Raw genomic sequence first — 22,079 nt, 5'->3', positions numbered from 1 at the left:
CTTTGGTAAGCATATCGGTACATTCCCGGTATGGCCAACAGGTCGATCTATTGTAAAGCATTAATTATAGGGCCATAGCAAGGCTGACTATATTCAGGCCGTGGTACTAGATTGCGAATTACAATGGTAGTGCTAGTCATCGATTATCTTCGAATACAATCAACAATACAACAAAGTAACCTGTTCGCAATAAATGAAGATTTTCAATTGTATATTTCATTAAAATTATCACCATTTATTTCAATATGTCACAACAGTTTATCATTTTGAAGTATGAGCAATAACTGGCACTACCATCGAAGTATACGGTTTCGTGTCAAAAGAGGGTTAAGCATATATAAATTGTATGTATGTATTACATTACATCGTTCACCGTGAGATGTCGTACCGGAAAGAAATTTCCGTATTTCATTGAGATCGCAAAATGGCGCGTTGTTTGTGGAGCATTGCAGACAGTAATAATATTCCAATTTTATTATATTGAATAAAACCATTCCTTTGAAAGGTACGATTTCATATAAACGAGCACCTACATCCTAACTTACTTTTGAATAATTCAGAATTTTCCGATGGTAACGAAGCGTTTTATTTACATCTCATGATGAACTGTGATACGAAATATGAACAATAATAGTTCGGTACGCTGCCGTCAAACGCTATCGTATTTTATCAAACACCTCACAATTCATTTGTTGGCGAAAATATTTTTAAAAAAATCTAATTATTAACTAATGAAATAAATACACACAGACCGGCCCTGTAATGTCTATGCAACACGAAATTATTATCAAAACATGTCAAACTGCACTAAAATTGGAATCCCATATGCACGCACGCGACGCCGCTGGAGCATAAATTATTATCAAAATAATGTTTAATCGATTGCACGTTGGCATTTAGTTTCCAGTTAGTCTAAAAATACACAAGAATCCAACAATAGCATAATATTATAAATATATTTCACATAAAAATAACGCGTTCAATGTAATTAGACATGTGGATCAGAGTTTGGTCTCTGTGGGGCCAAATTATCAGCCTTAACCTAACCTAACGATGCGACGAATATGTAGAATTCATCAATTATTATCGAAGATTCACTACACAAATATAATTATAATTAATCCATACAAACATAAGGCGACGCAGCCAGTGACCGTGTAACAGTGCCGCCCATGGCCCCCACAAGGGGGGGGGCTGACAGGGCTTTAGCCTGGGGGCCCAGCGTGGCGAGTCGACCAGATAAGTGAGATAAACACACATCACAAATTTGCTTTAATAGCAAAAAAAAGTCGCCTGCGGGCTATTTTCCTTCCGTAATGTTATTGTTTTAAATTTTGTAGTTGCACGATATAATTTTTAATTGCGTATCGATACTCGATAACTCCATAATTCAAATGGATGTATTAAGATATACAAAAAAACACTAAATATACACATTAATTTTACCGCGTACACCATTTGGAAAACACTACTGTAGAGCGTCACACTGCCTTTATTCTTAGCGATAGGTAAGGGAGCCTGTCAAAGATCCTAGCCTGGGGGCCCGCTTCAGGATGTGGGGCCCATGGTGCCGCCCCTAGACAGCGCCAAAATGCCACGCAATTTCTTTATACAGTATTTTTTTATCATCCTTTCATGACTCAGGATGTGGGGCCCATGGTGCCGCCCCTAGACAGCGCCAAAATGCCACGCAATTTCTTTATACAGTATTTTTTTATCATCCTTTCATGACTCCCCATATCTAAGAAATGTGTTGTATGGATGCATTACTAACAATATAATTATATATATACATAGAAAACACTACTGCAATTATCGCATAAGTAGAAGCACACCATTACTTGAGAGATTTTTTGTGCATACTACCAGGAAATAATAACAATTATTGACCCCTACTATGGTGTTTCTCAGCGCATTTTACAGATATACATGCTTCGTTTACTTTACATGCAACCAGTAGCGGATAGACAACTTTCTCATATGTAGACGCCATAGCTTTCTTAATCTGTACATACATGTGACCGTGAAATGGGGAGTATTTAATTTATTTAATTACTTTAATAACGCATACATGATCATCTTTATGTTATTGTATAATTTACAACCACTGCATTATTTATTTGCATAATAATAATTATCTCTATAAAATTGCGACGGGTTTAGGTTTAGATGGATAAAATAAATTAAATGGTTCATTTAGTCATGTAATTAAGTATATTATGACAATGATAAAAATATCGGACGTGTATTTTTGACATGATAATGATGTGGGGATGGTCCCTACGAATTCTTAAGGTAGAGCCGCCTCTGCATGCACCATAATATCAATAATGTCTCTTGTTCCTTGAGATTTTACAAAGTGTTTCAAGGGTTCCACCAAAATAAAAGGTTGGGATTCACCGTGACGTAAGCGGATGAACCGAATGGCAATGAACCCAGACGGGATCGAAATAATGACACGATTCGCACGAAGCGCGCGACAGACATTATGAATGACACGCTGTCGTTTTGCATATGTTGCCAAAAGGTACAAAAAAGCATGAAAACGTCTCCGTAATGCATTATTAGCGTAACTACGACGGACATGAGCGGTTAATGAAACCAGTAATGGATTAAAAGAAAATTAGCATAATATTTTCTACCGTATTAGATTATTTTCAATTTCCATGCAATGTTCCATCTACTGCAGTAGCGAAGGGAGGCTGTTAATATCCGTTATAAATAGTGCACATTATTAAACTCTGTTAGTCATACGTATTTGTTTTTATTGAACTAAGACTACAATTTGTTCTATGCATCTCGGGCATAGTTGTATAAGCTACCTGCATGTCAAACAATATTGCAATGATTGACAGATAGATATAGTTTTGAATATGTTGTGTTAGTTACTATAAACCTGCAATAAACAACATACTATTGTTTACTCACATGTTATTTGTTAACCATTGCCAACACCTGTGGGACAAGATAGCTGACACTCTAGCAGGCCGTTCGACAGAAAAGACATAATATTATAACACTTATAACAATAGAATACAAATAAAAACAATGGCACGAGAGAGTTGACGACGGAAGTCAAAAGCGAGACTGGAATAAAGAGTTTGACGACACGCAGGTAAAAGCAATCATGAGTGCGTGTCATGCGTTACTCTACCTGTATCAAACAGGTAGGTAATATGCATCTAACGTTCCAATGTAAATCTTAAACAGTCGAAGAGATTACAGAATTTTCGGATACGAACAGACACAGTGGTGGATTTACTTCAAACCAAGTAGAATTTAAAAAAAAAATAGTGCAGCACAACTATAGGTATTACCATTTATGGTTAACACCTACTAACTAACACTAGATACTCAAATTTTGCAAAAGGTCCTCTAAACATGTCATAAAATACATTAATAATATATGAAACTAAAACGTATGCACGTCGATAGGGTTTCGAAATTTTAATCAGCAACGCAGTAAAACAAACATTGTAAATTTTATACAAAATAATATAATAAAGAATTTTCTGTGCGGTACACATTTATGGTCAGGCGCGGACCGGACAACCTGAAGAGACTGGTATTTTTGGGTGGCCTCCTGGGAAGGCGAAGCAGAGGAAGAGCGTCTGGAGCGACCAAGTGAAAGAGCTGACTGGGGGCACCATCCATTCTGCCCTGAGAGAAGCGGAAGATCGATAAGGATGGAAAGTCTTGGTCACTCAAAGGATGGCGAAATTCACATGTGGTCACGATCCTCAGCCATGGGTGTACGACCAAGAGAGAGAGAGAGAGCCATAAATCCTTAATCCACTGAGACAAATTCAAAAGGACTAAATAATGGACCAACAGCCAGATTTAATTGTATTGTATTGTAAAGAGTTTAACACTAAAATAGCCACTTTCATTTTCAAAAAATCTGTAGGTTTTGAAACAATTATATTTAAGTAAATGGTTTTTTGAAATATGTAAGTATTTGTAGGGTTTTTACACTTTGAGTCTCTTCACAACAGAAACCCGAAATAATTAAAACAATAAAGCTGTGATTACATTGCGATTTAAGCTTAAAGCATAGAAAATCTTAAATTGTGTTTTCCTGAAGGGGTTCTTTTTTTGATAAGGTAGTCGGAAATATATGGCTGTATATTAAAGACGTCCAACCTCTTTGGGTCGTATAAATAGTACTGTCATAAAATTCATTTCTAAATAAAACACGGTTCTTGTCGGTTTACTTTACAGGAAGCCAGCGGCAAACAAATTTTGAAAATAGCCGATATACTGGATTATTTGTTAGGATAGGTTTTCATTCTTGAATTCATGAATTTTTCCAAAATCAGCTATGAAAATTTATTGAATTAATGTTCATATTGAATCTAATAAAATGGAGACCGTATAGTATACGGACATACGGTCATCTCTTTCCGATAAGAAAGCTCACAGCGAACTGTGCCACGGTGAAGTGTTCTACATACAATTTACACGTAACCATAAAAGTCAGTATCTAGAAGATTATAATATATGAACAAGCCAAATCAGGCAGTTTTCAAATGAGCGTTCACGAATTTGAGTCTATTGAAAATAAGGTGTCACGCACGCGAACGGATTAAAAGCCGTATATTTTTATATTGGAACACAATTCTTTGACATTCTGTCATCATAATGATTGCATTGTCAGTGGATATAAGATTAATGAGTATAATGACATTATAATAAATGGTGACATTTGCATGGTGCATAGGGGGGGCATTTGCGACGCTGTTACTTACAACATATACAGTATACAATATATATATACTGAAGGCAGGAAGGAAGAAGCTTTCGCGAGCCCTTTCACGAGTTGCCAGCAATGTTGGGGAATATTGAATTCCCCTTCGATGAACGAATGCATGGGGGAGAGGGACGGTGATCGCGCCGCTACGGCGAGGTTCTACGAACACCATGCTAACGAGTGATATGGCAGGGTTGCCAGGCTGTAGATTTTGTATGGGCTTGGGTAAGACGCCTTACACATGACTTTGTTGATTGGGAAAAAAGGTACCTACATAACCTACAGATAATCCTCGTTCATCGTGTCCCAGGCGAGAACGAATTCGTTATATCGCGATAGATTTTTAATATTCTTTTTTTGTTGTCTCGCACTTATTTTAACATGTGCCACGTACCAGGAATTGTCATAATGAACGAGGCGCGTACTATTAAATTATTTTGATTGTTATCGACAATTTTAACATAAAAGTGCAGATAGGCCGAGCAGGGTTAATTGTAAATTATTTTTTGCAACACGGAACAAAATTATATTTATTTTATTTGTTATGCGTGACGTTTATTGTGTTAGTTTATGAAAGCGTTATCAAATTTTAAATTGTTTTGATTTTTAAATACCGTTGATTACGAAAATTTGCTTATCGGGACAGTGTCCTACGTATCCTCCGCGATCAACTATCTTATATTATAAGTGTTGCCATTTTTTCAATGCTGATTATAGTACAAACTAACTAACTAAACAGTTATAAAATCCCAAATGTGACAAAATTTAAAGAAATTATCGTACAGCAGGCTAGGCAAGAAAGGCTTTGTTTCATCACAAAAATGGAGGTAAGCTTTCTTGATTAACTTGATTTATCTAAACAACGTGTAGGACTGTAGGTAGTTTAGTGTTCGTCATAATTGAGTGTTTATAAGAAGACCGATGTGGTAAGTACGTACATTTGAGGTATTGCACTATAAATATAACATTATTCTTTTTTACACTATAACAGCCCATGCGACCAAATGAGAATACTGTAGTGAAACAGTAATGCACTAGTAGAAATGAAACAATTACATAAACATCCAGGCTTTAAGAAAATCGCAAAATGTATTGTGTCTAATATATTGTGTGTAATATCTCACCGGGATAGAACACGGGGCCCGTAGAAGAGAAGCAAGTGCCTTACGCACCGGACTCATGGCCCCCACAAAGAGGGCACTGGCAGGGCTCTAGCCTGGGGGCCCGGCGTGGCGAGTCGACCAGATAAGTGATATAAACACACATCACAAACTCTCTCTAATAGTAATAAAAAAGTCGCCCGCGGCGCTATTTCTCTTCGATAATGTTATTGTTTAAAATTATGTGGTTGTACGACACAATTTTTAATTGTACCTATATGGAAATGGATGTTTTAAAATATACAACAATACACTAAATATAAACATTAATTTTACCACCTACACCATTTGAAAAACGCAACTTTAGAGCGTCACACTGCCATTATCTATAGCAATAGGTAGGGGGGCCACGCCAAAAATCCTAGCCTGGGGGCCCGCTTCAGGATGTGGGGCCATGACCAGACTACAAGGGCCAATTGGAGTGAGACATGATACAACAATGGTTTCTATAATGAATTATATTCTAGTGATGCGGTATAAACGAATAAAATATATACATGTTAAATTTAAACAAAATTTGCAGCAGTAATCTGTAAACGACTTGAAAATATTTCCATCTCAATTTGGAAGAATATTATTATTAACTGCAGTGTTTGGCAACACTATCAAAACGGTGGGGGGAGCACGATTAATATTATAGTATACCCAGCCGAAGAACGGAGCGGTCGCAATATTCGTGACTGGATCACATCCACCTCCATTTCCTCGTCTGACGCTTTGTGCAAGACTTGTATGCTCTCTCGTAAAATGCAGCCGAGTTTCTTGTTTGACCGCTTTGGAACCCGAACACGGGCCAGTGCACCTCGCGAAGCGACTTGAAATGATGTCGAATTAACTAATGAAACACAATGTCCGAAAAAATGGTAAATTAAAATATAATTACAAAAACAGAACGTACCTATATAGCATTTTAACGAGATTCAGCAGTTGTTTTGTGGTGCCATAACTGAGTATTCACGGCATACTATGCGTAATAAATACATTTTCACTGAGGTTTGAGTTTAACGCTGTGCTCATAGAGACGCCCTTAGAAACGAAAATCAGTCCACGTTCAGTTTGGGCTCACTTGGCTGAAAATCGCTACATACTAATATACATCTTCACATCTTATAGGCAGCATACAATCTAGTACTAATAAGCCGACCAATGTTCGGCCCCAATCGCATTACGGACGGTCAGAAATTGTGTAGGTACGTTTAAAACTTATGGTAATTTAGATAAACTCCTACATTAATAAGGTATAATGATTGCCTTATATATTCGTCTTGATTTATCTGTAACGCATGAGATAAGTAAATGTGCAGTAGAGAGCGAGACACGAATAGGACGTATTAAATGGGATAAAGATACACGTAAACGAAAATTTTAAATTTGAAAAATGAACTCGCACGAAAATAAAGGCAATATAAAGAACAAATGATATTATAAGATGCCGTCATAATAGTTTTATGGATGATTTTAATCAAAATAATTGTGCAGAACTAAGCCACATTCAATAATGTTGACAGGTGACACTGCCACCTAGTTTAGTTATCAGCGGTTCGCAACAGAGAGCGCTTTCAAGTAGGTAACCCTCCGCCAGAGTCAAGAAGCTGACGCCTAAATCGGACGACCCACGAAATTAAAAGAAAACTCCATAAACTCACCTACAGTTTTCGACGTAGGTATACAATATTCAATGTTCTAATAATTTATTCTAATTATCGACAATGCGTGCGTAATCTATACGTATGTATGTCGTATTTGAATCCGAAGCAGCAGCGTAGCCCTAATATGGAGCCCATATGCAAAAACAGATTGTTAATATAAAAAATTACAAAGTAGAGGACTTGTTTTACCTCTTAAAGGTTTTCTCTAAAAATTTACACTCCGATTTTATCCGATCCAATCGGCTTTTCTGCCCATTTTTCTATGCAATTTATTTATAATCTATATTTTTTGTGAACATTATAAAATAGAAACATAGAATGTCCGACTGGGTACCAATACCATTCATACTCTTGCGATGTTGTAGCCACGTCACTGATCAGAAATATTAGAACCACCATTTTTTTTAAAGGTTCGGTTCCAGTAGAAAAAAAAAACAATGAAGCTCGGTTTCGGTTCTTTAAAAAAATCAATATCCTTACCTACCTACTTATATGAACAGGGTCTAGCGTGGGGTCAAAAATAAGTATAATGTAAATAAGAGTAAATAGGTATAATGCAAGATTAAATAATAATGAAACCTCTGGAATCCTGGCATTTTTAAGTGGTTCCCCTTTCGAAATTCTCAAAATATAGAGCCCTGATCCCGAATACTAATAATTAAATTAAAGAATTAAAGGGGTTGGTTTCGGTCCAATTTCCAGCTCTGCTTTGAATCAAATTCACCCCTGAAGTGTCACTGACGCCACAATCAGACCGATACACTCATATGATTGAATCAGTAAGTGCAAAGAATAAAAACATAAATGAACGACTCACAGGTAAAAAAAAAAATAACTCGATGTTGTAAGTATACCCGATAGCCGCAAAATTAAAAGCATCAACGAAGGCGTGAGATAGAGCAAAGTCACATCGAGAAGATCGCTCAGCGTCCTCGGGACAGACAGAGGAATTTCAAACTCGCGGCGGACGGCCGACTTCCGGCCCGGTCCGTGACCGCCGTCGGTGGACGCGTAGACCCCACGTAGACTCATCAAAAATTGCCACACGCTTATCATAGAGATGATAGTCGACGAATTATAATATTATAGTCCACTAAATCGTTTAATTAAATCTATCTTTAAAACCTAGTCCATACCAATATAGATACATCTGCCCGTAAACAAATAATACATTTTTTTGTTAACGTTTGCCTCTACACAAATGCGCTTTGAAATTCAATGCATGTGCAAAGATCGTGTGAATTGATTTATTAAAAATAGATTTAACGAGACACTTGTAATTTTATTAATTCATGCGCATATATTATATACACAAGACTGCTTTCAGCCTCTACAGCAGGTATCCAGGGTAGGAAGTATCGAAATATTAGCACTTATTGTAACAGTTACAATAAGTTAGCCGTCTGAACTGTCAAAATTGGTTATCTCACTCTAAAATTTATCACAGCCAAAAGAGGTGCTGTTGAAACATAGCACTTATTGTAACAATTACAATATCAGTTACAATTAGTACTAATACTTGGATACTTTCCTACCCTAGATAGCGACCGAAAGCAATCTTGTGTATAGAACATTCACGGAACCAAGAAGTTGAGCGGTTTCGCTGGATCCCGAGATTGCATAAACTGGTTTTTATCACCAGAGCAGTTGGAAACCCCATTTATTTTAAATTTTCGGTTCCTGTGGACAAATCGAATAGGAATTCGGTTCCATTGAATAAAAAATAGGAACCCATGTTCCGGGGTTCGATTCCAGTTATATATATTTTACCACGTTTTTATTAGCTCGTATTCTTGTTTGTCCAGTACAACTTTTTTCTTGTTTGTCTAATACAAATCTTGTTATTTAACTAACTTCCCGGCTAGCAAGACATTTGAAACTTTTAGAATATATCAGAACACGATGTCAATGCATTCTTTCAATACTTTTAGCCATCTTTAAGTAGAATTGAATTCATTTTCAGTTAATTCTGTTTTGTATGGAAAGTTATTTCGTAAAAAATCCGTAAAAAGTACAACACTATTATTGGTTGCTAAGGGGTCCTAGCAACTAAATTATTAATATATACGTGCGTTACTATGGAAATCAATATGAAATGTCAAAATGACATTTCAGTATTCTATACTTATTCAGTATTTCTATCAAGTACAAAAAAAAAGTATTTATCGATACATAGAATTGTCAAGTTTATATGATTCAACAGAAAATTTAAAAACGTGGTATATAAAAAGTTCTTTTTATCTTGTAATTGTTTAAGATATCATTACCAGGTGAATAACAACATAAGAAAAAATATTTTGTAAAAAATGATAAGTATGTAGGTACCTATGTTTTGTTTTTTTATTTAAAATAATGGACCTATGTGATGATAGTATTTTTAGGGGTTCCGTGTTGTTCCTTTCAGAATCCAAAGGGTTTCAGATCCAAAAATAATTGACAGGTTCTCAGGGTTCCAGGATTAGATACCGGTTCCATGTTAATGTATGCTATCTACAAGAGCAACGCCATAAGCACTGAGTAAACGTGAGACAGAAAAAACGTAGCAACGACCGAAACGTAAAACATCTGAAATGACGACGTGTCGTTTCCCACGCCGTATCGAATATCGACTGCAATGTTGCCTGTGTTCACAAAGAAATTTGATTTACTTATTTTGCCGTAGACCTACTTAAAACCCATGGAAAGCGGTCGACACCATTAAAAAAACGGTTCCATGACAAAACAGAACAACGATAAATAAATTATAACTATGACCTTTCAGGAAAAATATAAATTTAATATTGAAATTGTTTCTATATTCTATCTCTATCTCTATTATGTTGATAGATATTTAATAGCACAGATTTTCAATACGCCATAATAAATAAAATTATATACCTAATTTCTGCATTCCTAATCGCTAGAAAGCCTCAAATATACGGGACTTAACTCGGTGTTGCCGGCAAGCTTAGGATATCTCATCTTAATCAATATAATATGTTCAAAATGATTGGGCGACTGACTAGGTACGAGGGTGGGTCAATAATTCCTTAGAAAAAAGCATTAAAACAGTTTTTATTTTTGTATTTTTTTTTTATTTCTCAACATAATCTCCTTGGAGCTCAATACACTTGGTTAGACGTTTCTCAATATTTTTTAAACCGTCAGAAAAATAAGTTTTCGGAAAGTCCTCAAAATAAGCATTTGTCCGATCGATGACTTCTTCATTTGAAAAAAAACGTTGTCCACTTAGCCATTTTTTTAAGTTTGGGAAAAGGAAAAAGTCACTGGGGGCTAAATCTGGCGAATACGGTGGGTGGTCGACCAATTCGAACTTCAATTCTTCAATTTTAGCCATTGATCGTAAACATGTGTGAACACGGGCATTGTCCTGATGAAAGAGGATTTTTTTCCTGTTTAAATGAGGCCGTTTTTCTTCAATTTTGTTTTTTAGCTGGTCCAATAAAGATGCATAATAATCCCCTGTTATTTTTTTTCTTTTTTCCAAATAGTCAACGAAAATAATTTCACGTGCATCCAAAAATACAGTAGCCATAACCTTACCAGCTGATTTTACGGTTTTCGCCTTCTTTGGACATGGTTTGCCTTCGCAATCCACTGCTTTGACTGTTCTTTCGTCTCGGGAGTATAGTGGTGTATCCATGTTTCATCTACAGTCACAAAGCGACGAAAAAAATCATCCGGATTGCGTTGCATGAGCGACAACAGGGGTTTAGAGGCCACCACCCTATTGCGTTTATTGTTGACTGTGAGCAAACGCGGCACCCATCTTGCAGAAATATTTTTCATGCCCAATTTGTCATGTAAAATAGAAATGACGCTACCTTTTGAGATCCCTGTAACCTCAATTATCTCACTCAACTTTAATCTTCGGTCACTTAACAGCATATCGTGGATTTTATTGATCATTTCTGGTGTAGTCACCTCTACAGGACGTCCTGAACGTGGTTCATCCTTTGTTGATGTATGACCACGTTTAAATTCATTTAACCAGTTATAAATAGTTGCAAGTGAAAGAGCAGATATGCCGTGAACTAAATCCAACTCATTTTTTATTTCCTTTGCTGTTAACCCTTTTATATTAAAATGTTTAATAACAGCTCTAAACTCAATTTTCTCCATTTTCCATTTTTCCATTTTCCACAAGCAAATTTTTTTTTTAAATGTACGAGAAACACACAACAACCCGACCAATCTGATTGAAACTTCGCAGCATACTGAATCGGTAGTGCCGCTGCATGAAAACAAACCGCTTACAGTACTAGTCGCGCCACCTGTCGGCTTTTCTAAGGACTTATTGACCCACCCTCGTACAACGAAATAATGATCTAACCTAACCTAAATAGATTCCACAAAAATTAAGGTTTCATTTTTCCCCTGGCTGTTCTGTTTTGTCATTTTCTGTTTTGTCATGTTCTGTTTTGTTAGTTAGAAAATTGTTAGTATAGTTGAAATAGCTGTTTTTTTATATGATATGACCGAAGAAAGACCATTTTTAGTCAAGCCAAGGCACGATCAAAATGAACTATTATTTTAACCAGGTGGACTGTACGATGATGTTAGGCTTGTTGTGTTTTATCCAGGGAACACAAATATAGTGGGAAGTAAATTGCCTTCTGGGTGAGGCCGTAACAAGGTTTTTCTCCAGTAGTGTTGAGAAATACAGTATAAACAAACCTAAGCACGTGTTAATGAGTATGTTATTTTCAATAGCTACGGGCAGGGAACACAAAAATATTGGGAAGTAAATTGCCTTCTGGGTGAGGTTGCAACAAGGTTTAATTTTCGAGTATAGAGAAATATGCGATAAGACTATAAGAGTATCATAATAATATGCATTGATGGAACGTACACGACACGACGGGCTTTGTATTTCTTGTGATTTATGATTTGACAGTCGTTATCTCGTAAATTGGTTTTTAAAGTTCTAGTCCATTACTATTAAATTTTTCTGTGGTTTTATCTATAATAAATCAATGGCGACCTTTTATCTATGTTGTATTTGCGTTGTGTGACAATGTAACATTTGAAAGTTGGATAAATAAACAAATGTAATATATTTAAAAAAAAAATCTTCAAGTATATTCATAGGCCACACCCACGATGGCCGAGCGGCTTACGCGTCGTGGGTTTCAGGTTCGAAACATGGGTCTGGCAAATACACATATTGTGTGGAGTCAGAGTAAGGACCTAATAAGTTGAGCAAGTGGCCAACAGCCATTTCACGTAAAAACAAAAAACTGTTAATACCATAGACTATAGATACATCGTTAATACATACAAACTATTAAGGTACGATCTGACATAGTCAAAAATAAAATATTTATATTTTATCTTTCGAAAAAATCATATATTGGTTGATTTGTACATAAATAAGTACGATCTCTATTATGAAAACGACAGTTTTGAAAACTTGCACATTTTTGTATTCCTCCTGTCTTTTTGTCGTAAAATCGTCGACATTTGAATGTCGCCCGTAAGTCTGAAAATGTTTTAATTTAAATGTTTGGATTTAATAATGATAACTAACTTGCAGATTAATTGATTATAATAATAAGCCATAGTAACCCTTTCAGGTTAATTTTAATATTATACATTAAATCTCTCATGTGCATTTTCGTCAATGTCATTCATTTAATCAACGAATTTGAATACTTCATTATTTTCGCTGTTTCAAACATTATTAACTTTGACCAACGCAAACTTGTTATTAGACGAAGTTTGCAACACTGGCCCCATCAGCTGGCACGGTGAGACCAGTGACGGCGGGGTAGGTAAGAGGGACGCAAGAGGAGAGGAAGAGGGCACATCCGGTGCACGGCTGATCGTCGACACACCATCTATTCCAAAGACTCGCCCGTCTACTGATGAATCAAGCAATGAACTCAGAACCATGGCAGCTTATAAGGAAAAAAAAGAGTTCATTTGATCATATTTAACTTGTCCGGACAAACAATAATAATATGTCGCAAGATAACGCCACAAATATTATCTACATTCGCACATAGAGTGTAATTAATGCAGGGGACGGATTGGTGGTTTGAGACCCACGTGGGATTTTTTTTTCGTTTAACACAAAATTAAATTATGCATAAACCTACACATCTATGCATACATCTCGAAGTAATGGTATAAAGAGTGCGCCTATTATTCGGCAAAATGAAGCAGTGTTTCTTGCGTATAACGCATAGTAAAACCCCGATTGTATTATTATCAATTTAACTATGAAACGTTATACCATTATGTTGCTTCTCAGAACGGCTACCAAATTTTAACAAAACCTAATTAACAATAAGTGTTGTAATTGTAAAAATAGTTACCACTAAACACACACAAACAATAAATTTCAGCAACATGTGCTCGCAGTTTTTAAATTAATGTAATCAGTCAAATCTATTTTTACGGGCGATGCTTGCAACTTGGAACCGGTGGGCCGTTGGAAAATTTTACTACTAACAGAGATACAAAAGTAGACGGTAGGTAAAAAAGGTTGACTACCCCTGATCTAGAGGGAGCGGTCATCAAAATTTAGTAACTTGTTAATGGTGAATCCTTAGTTCTCCAGAGTTACATTGCCAAAGTCCACCCGAGCAGTAGTGTAAGGTAAGACCATAGAGGTATACGAAAAAATGTAGATACAAATATTTATAGTTTCTTTTACATTTGAGACTCGTCGACCTATTAGGATGTTCTCTGGTATCCATTGTGTGTGTCTGCAAAGTCATTCGGAAGACAGTAAGTACCTAGGTGGAAAAGTTATTCAGAAACGTTTAGGAAAAAAAATAAAAACAAATAAGACCTCTTGCTACTTTCTCGATTCAAGACAGTCGGTCATATTATGTTATAGGGGCCCATCAGCCACTTAAATGGCTGATTAAAATTACGAGAAATCAGTTACTTAGTTCCTTTGTTGTGTGGTGCCTACAATGTAGTAATAGTAATTGATCCCCAGGTATGCAATAATGCCGTGCGTTAAACCGCATTAGTGAGCCGTAGACCCTAACGCGCTACGATAAACAGACTATGCGCTACCAGGCGTAGAGATTAACCCAGTTAATTTAGCTGCTACGATACTAGTTAGAAGGTGGTATCATAGTAAACACTTTAATTGAAAATAAATGTAGATTTCACAAATGTGGCGTCGGTTAGTTGATATATTAAATTTTAAATTCAAATTTCATTAATTTTACACACAATGAACATGGCAATTTATAAATTCAAATCATTCCATAAAACTATGAAAACTATGAATTAACGTAGACTTACTTTGAAAAGACAACGGTGATGTAAGATTTCATGGTTTCACTAATACGGGGATTTGGAAATGCTAATACCGATTTGAAATAGTATTGGGACACGTCAAGTCTCGGGTAACGTACGACATACCGTATGGGATAGTTTAAAAAGATAGTCGACTTATTGACTAAACATATTATGAAAAGTAAAAGAAAGTTTTACAAACCCGTATTCAAACGCGTCAAATCATTTCAAAAATCGATCCACAAAATCCTTCTAAATCGTGCCCAGGAATACAATTATATATTATTATAGAGTTTGGTTTGTTTATTTTCTTTGAATTTACAACTCCTATTTAAAACGAAAATAAGACGAAGTGTTTTCAAAATTATGTATGTTCAATATTTAAAATGGTACATTCTTAAAATCTTGTGAATTATTCGTTGAATAAAAGAAAAGTTATTTAAAATAATTAGAAAGTCCAAGTAAGTTACAACAGAAAATATTGGAGTGACCCAGGACGTCGGTTAGTAATGAAAGTAATAAATACTTTAATTTGGAACACGAAAACCGATCGCCTAACGCGCCCTTAGGTAACTTAATTTGGAGAGCGTTTGTGAGCAGGTATTAAGAAGGCCAATAGTTAAAATTTGTCGCAATTAAGCATGGCAGTCGTAGCATAGTGGTAATGCACAGGGCGCGATACCCAAGAGACGCAGGATCGATCCTACCGGATGTCTTACTTTTTTCAAAAAAAAAAAAATTTCTATAAGTTATAATATATTTTCTGTGTTTTCAAGATGATGTATGAAAATAAGAGGGTTTTTACTGTGTCAAAAAGAAAGTTTTATTTTAGGTTTACGAGGTTTGCATGAGATGATGACGAAATTTTCAATCATCTAATTATTCTAAATAAATCTAACTGGATCGTTGACGTCTTCAGATAAACTTCGTATCTCAAATAAATAGCAGTTTTTTTTAATTCGTACGAATTACCACTCGGCGAAATGCTGTTTCAGTGCTCTTTGCAGGCTTTGCTATAATGTAATCGATAATAACGTTTTTGACGACATTTGCTGTAGCGAAGTGCGACTGCACTACTGTCCTCCAGAAATTTCTATTCCAAGCTCTCTTCCGCACCCTCTCTGCGTCCTTCTTGACGTTATCCGCCGATCTCCTCCGGAAGCTGACTCCCAAAGACTAAATGCCTACAGGTAGAGTTGGGTTTCGGGAATTTCCCGACGGGAATTCTCGAGAAATTTTCGAGATTTGCCATCCCGAATCTCGAGAATCTTTTCTCGGGATTACTTTATTATCAAATATTAATCGAAAAAACTATTTTATATATGAAAAAAGTGTACAGAAAACACAAAACGTTCAAAGACTGACCGGGGCATTTAACACAATTAAGCCAACATCAGGAATTTTGTGTCTGAAAAGCGTACGCGATTGTCAGACGCAGCGATTGGCAGTCTGTGTTTCTTGAAATCCCTGAAATTTGTCTGTTTTTACACTGATTTTTTGATGTTTACAGGTTTTTTTTAAAGTTCCCGATATCTCGAGAATTCTTTTCTGGAAAACCCGAATCTCGAGAATTCAAAATTTCATCATTTCGGGAAATCCCGAATCTCGAGATTGAGATTTTCTCGGGAAATACCCAACTCTACCTACAGGGATTCCTTCATAAACGATATGAAGAGCTCCTGATCCATCACATCTAAAAACGTGTCAGGCCCATCTGAGTGTTCGCGCCCTCATGACATAGACTATATTGGGCTAAAATTGTTCGCGCAACTCAGCATTCGTACTAATGCGCCTCGCCACCTTTGGTTATCTGTAACCGGTCCACATACTCTTCGGCAAATTTTGTTTTCAAATACTTGGATAGCCTACTCTTGCTTCTCCGTTAGGCTCCAGTATTAGCACCGATACAGTGCGATTGCTTTCACTGTCACAATTCTCGTAAAATTAACAACACGTAACTATACTAATTAGCAATATGCCCGTAGATGCATAAATACCATAATATAAACCGACCATAACTATTTGGTACCGTTTTCTGTACTAAACTACACAGATACGTTGGCGAATAGACATGTTGCGAATATAAAGGTGTTTCTATGTTTGGGCGCATAACTAAATCATCGCTAATTATCGCGTCCAATCAAACACGCTTCGCAAACAACGCATACATTCAGTACCCGAGAGGTGAAGTGGGTTAATCTAAAAACATAATATTTTCAATTGCGGCGAAAAACAAAATTTCTCTTGTTGGTTTTGTGCGAAAACCATTCATAAAAAGGTGGAATTAAAGTTTGATAGATGTGGTGCTGGAGTCGCATGTAAGGATTCCATAAACAAGAAAAGGTACGAATATCTCCATCTTGGAAAAAATTGACGTGAACGAAAGTTCTGCAGTTCTTTGGAAACACGCAAGAAGGGAAAACGTCAATTTATGAATGGAAGAGGAAGGTCGCTGACTCGATGTTGTGATCAAGTGAATCTCGCTACATGATTGATTAAATAAAGATGTTCATTTATACTTTTGTGTGCGTGAGTGTGTAATGCGCATGTGTTGCGCCCGAAGGCTAGCGATGGACTAAGTTGAGCGGGACGCTACAGGCCGGAACAAAGATTGTATCAATCAACATTGAAAGATTCGGATAGATCATGTGCGATTAGGGAATCCAATCCCGAGCCAAAATTCTGATCCCGGGATTTCGGGATTACAATTTGACAATCCCGGGATCCCGGGACTGGTCCCGAGATTGGGATTTTTTTCCATTGTTAATATAAAATTTTTATATTTACAAATAACATTGATAAAATCGGTCAAAAATAAATCTAGTATAATTTATACTATTTAAGACATTTATTGTTAATATTGTATACGTTAAATCTTGGAAATACACAAGTTTAATGGAGTAAATAATATTGTAATATAAATAATAATGAGAATTTAATATGAGATTGCTATTTCTGATAGTAAAGACATAATGAATAGATCAGCGAGATTTAAAATAGTAAAGCAAATAATCATGGCGTACTTATGGCCTTTCCGCTTCATAAATCTAATTAGTCAGCCAAATATGAAACTGCCGTAAAACGTATGATATCATGGTGGAATTACTTTGTTAAAAGTGCGAAGCATTGTTTTTTTACCAATCTTTCTCATTTTTAATAATCTATGTGAAAAAATAAAATGAATCGGCAACATACACATCAAACTTCATTCAAACTCAGTTTATTTCTAATGTAGTTATTTTGTATTAAAAGTATTTTTTCTGTTATATTTTCCATAAAAATTGATAAAAAAATCAATCCCGAAATCCCGGGATTCATAGGTATCGAAAATAGCTCGGGATCCCGGGATCCCGGGATTCGGGATCCCGGGATTGGATTCCCTATGTGCGATGTATGAACGATAGTGAAGCAGCAAAGGGGGTAACGTCTTGCAATTGCAGAAGAGGCGGGCCAAAAATTATCTGGCTGGACGGAGTTACCAATGATTACCGGTCACTATAAATAAGGACAGGTGGAGAGAATTGCTGGAGTACGCCAGGATTTACCCCGGGTTGTAATAAGTAGGTCTTCCAGCATTTTAATTTAAAAAAAAAACAATGCCTGACTGGAAAGTTGCGTTATGCGAATAACCAACATTACTTGTCGGGTCTCGATACTACATCAGTCATAATATAATACAATACAGTTAATGTGGTGTCGTCTGTAGGATGTTCCGCATTGCAGCCGGCACAATAGGCGATAGTAATTATTCGATCAAACATTAAGTCACCCGGCGGGGATTTGGGGAGCCATATATACGGGGGTGTTTCAGATACAAATCGTTTGTTGTATCATCGACTCGACTTTTAGCGGCTGGGATATTATACTGTGGACGAAATATAGTTTATATCAAAGGGGGACTATGACTCGATTTCACAAAGTTTTTTATTCTGGTTAAATGGTGGCAATATGAAAAAGTATATAATGTGAACAATACAAGTCTCCACAGAGAAGTGTTTATAACAGACTTTTTTTTACAAGGAATAGTTGTTAACAATAATAAATTGAGATATCAAGGAATGCCTTTCTCAAAATGAGACGCCTCATAAGTAGGGATTGCAATACCGAATGAAAATACCAATAAATGTATTTCCTATTGGATACTGGTATTCGTAAAAGAATTTGAAAAAAATAGAAGTATCTACCAATAAATATAATAATTGTACATACATAATTATGAAAACAAGTAAGACACCCCACCCCGTAGGAACCGAACCTGCATCTCCCGGGTATCGCGCCCACGCACATTGACCATAATGCTAAAGGAGTCATACTTAATTACGATAAATTTTAACTAATGGCTTTTAATACTCACTGAAAGTCTTTCTACATTGAGCTACTAATTGGCGATCGGCTTTTGATATATTTTCTCAGAAGTGTTTTCAAAATTATGTATGTTCAATAATCATGTTATATAGGTACTTAAATGTTGTGATTATTCGTTGAATAAAAAAAAGTTGATAAAAAAATATAATATACCTATGTATAAATCTCTTTAAAATATTAATATTTTATTGCATACTGTGTCACGGAAGTAATCAGACATCGCGTAACCCGACATGCGTTATGGTTCGCCGTTACGTTCTCTCAATTATATAAGTATGGATGCATGGACAGTAGACCAGGAGTTGTCACGAATTTCGAGATGTGGCTGTATAGACTCTTCGTCGAAATTCCTTGGACTAACGTGGTGACAAATAAATGCTGACGTCCTCAATGAATGGGAAATGATCAAGAAGTTCTATGTATCATCAAATCGAGAAAACTACAATACCTCGGTCACATTATGAGAGGACGAAAGTGCAGCATTCCCCAACCCGTTATCTAAGAAAAGATTAACGGTAAACATAGCATTGGACGACGCTGCATTTCGAGTGCAGCTCTATCGAACTGTTCTGGGTAGCAAATGAAAGATCGCTCTAATGGTAACCGACCTCCGATATGGGAAGACACGAGCAGACTAAAAAGTTGGTAGTCACTCAACCAACTCATTGGGTCCCTAAACTAGATCAAATACATACTAAAAAATCAACATACTATTTTCTGCAGTATATAATAACGCCACGTTAAGACGTTGCCAAACGGCTGAAATGGAGACGGGCGGGGCACATTGCTCGCCGAAAGGACGTCCACTGGACAACTGCCGTCATCCAATGGTACCCAAGGGGCACGAAACGGCCTCAGGGTCGCCCTAAAAGCCGCTGGATTATGGAACTGATAAAGTTCGGCGGAAATACGTGGCAGCGAACGACACAGGACCGAGAGAGTAGGAAGAAGCTTGGGGAGGCCTTCGTCCAGCAGTGGATTGACCACGGCTGATGATGATGATATAATAACGCCAAGCCAAATAACGCCTTTGTTCTACCGCATTCGGACCAAATCGAAATTTTCAGATTAAACTGAATCCTATGGTTTGTATAGAAACTGAACGTTATTAGGTACTTTCCAAAGTGCAGCACTAATCATACATAATATACAAACATTGATTAAGATTACAGACAATATAATTTCACAGTATAACCGATGGAATAATAAAAATCAATTCGTTCTATTCATGGTCATTGAAATGGCAGACGAGGCAACCCTCCCCTCTCAACGAATCTGCAGGGTCAAAAAGCTCGATAAAAGTATGCAAGTAAGTGCTTTCAATAAAATGTTTTATAATTAATAAACTATTTCTTTTATCCAAATGAATAATTCACAAGATTTTGAGAATGTAACATTCCATTATATTGAAAATTTCAGAAATTGATTTCAGATTGGCGCGACACCAATGGTTAGACGGGTTCAAATCCCGTCGAGGTTCGATTCAAATATGATTTTTTCTAGTGGGTATATATCTGAAATGTTTTCAAGTTATGTATATTATATTATTGTTTAATATACACCAGTGGCGAAGGGTGGAGGTAGGCTGTTAAGATCCGCCATAAACAGTGCACATTAAACTTTTTCAGACATACATATTTGTTTTCATTGAAATAAGACTACAATTCACAGATAGTGTTGGTTAGTTTTTAAAATTCAATTAAACCATTAGAAACCAAGCCATAATAGATAATAGTCAAAAAATACATGTCTATTTCTAAAATATCTAAAAGTATGCAATTAAATCATACATAACTTTGAATATTTTGTAAATAGAATAATATTTTTTATTTATTATAGTTTGGTTTAGTCAGGGCTTAATGAATTAAAAAAAATAACCAACAATATGTGTAATGTGTATATTTAATCCAACGAAAACGAATAACTATGAATGAAAAAGTGTGCACAATTTTGTCATATTGCCCAAATTAGACCAAATCTATGATGGTTTCGTTTAGGCATGGTTTAATTGATTTTTAAAAACTAACTAACACCATCTGTAAATTGTAGTCTTAGTTCAATAAAAACAAATACATATGACTAAAAAAGTTTAGTGTGCACTATTTATAGCGAATCTTAACAGCCTACCTCCACCCTTCGCCACTGATATACACAGATTTGCACATCGGAAACCACCGTAGTATTCAGACGTTATGATACGCAAAAATCATCCAAAACTCTCGTGGTTGAAAGACATGAAATTTCATACATCAAAAAGCAAGTAGACAAGCAAGTTTTGTAAAAAAAGAATAATTAAGCATTTTTATAAAATACCGTTTTGATTTTTTTCCCGAGGACCCCCCAAATACGTATTATCCCAGAGCCCATTCAAGCGTAAAGCCGGCCCTACGAGTTCTCCTTAACTACAGTAAATAAATACCGAAACCTACCGCGTATCGCTGTTTTTTTTTATCGCATCCTTACCCCACCAATGCATAATTGAGGAGGGTCCCGAATAATGCCGAACTCCCACGAGCTCGCGAAAAGGGCGGTGAGATCGCCCCTAGGCGGCGTAAAAATTACTTCGGCCATGATTGTGAGCGGAATTAAAATTTGCTTATGCCAGACGCGGCGCTAAGGAGGGTGGTTTCTCTAGCTTCAAACGGAAAGGGCGGGCGAAGCGCTGTGCCACTTGCGACGAAACTCTTGATCCAACGTGCTAATGGAAAAGTATCTACTCCTACGCCAATACTTAAGACTTATTATCTGCTTTGGTTGAAAAGGGCGAAAAAGGTCGCAATACGTCATGCAGAACAAAGTAACTAAAATTACCACTACGTACACATCTAAAAAGGACTACAAAATAAGCTGACAAGTTTGAACTATATACCTAGTGCTATGGTTCCCAAACTTACA

At 36.3% G+C, this 22,079-nt stretch overlaps 1 protein-coding gene across 3 annotated transcripts in view; it reads right to left on the bottom strand.

Moving 5' to 3' along the window:
* Positions 1-22,079, bottom strand: part of nmo (serine/threonine-protein kinase nemo) — a 208,727-nt gene that overhangs the window by 17,185 nt on the left and 169,463 nt on the right. The gene's annotated exons all lie outside the window — the stretch shown is intronic.

The sequence above is a fragment of the Rhyacophila brunnea genome, unplaced genomic scaffold, assembly GCF_057557595.1.
Source record: "Rhyacophila brunnea isolate RB1 unplaced genomic scaffold, BYU_Rbru_1.0 scaffold_7, whole genome shotgun sequence".
Classification (NCBI taxonomy): domain Eukaryota; kingdom Metazoa; phylum Arthropoda; class Insecta; order Trichoptera; family Rhyacophilidae; genus Rhyacophila; species Rhyacophila brunnea.
Note: the sequence above shows the minus strand (reverse complement) of the source record. Positions and strands in the feature narration are given on the sequence as shown.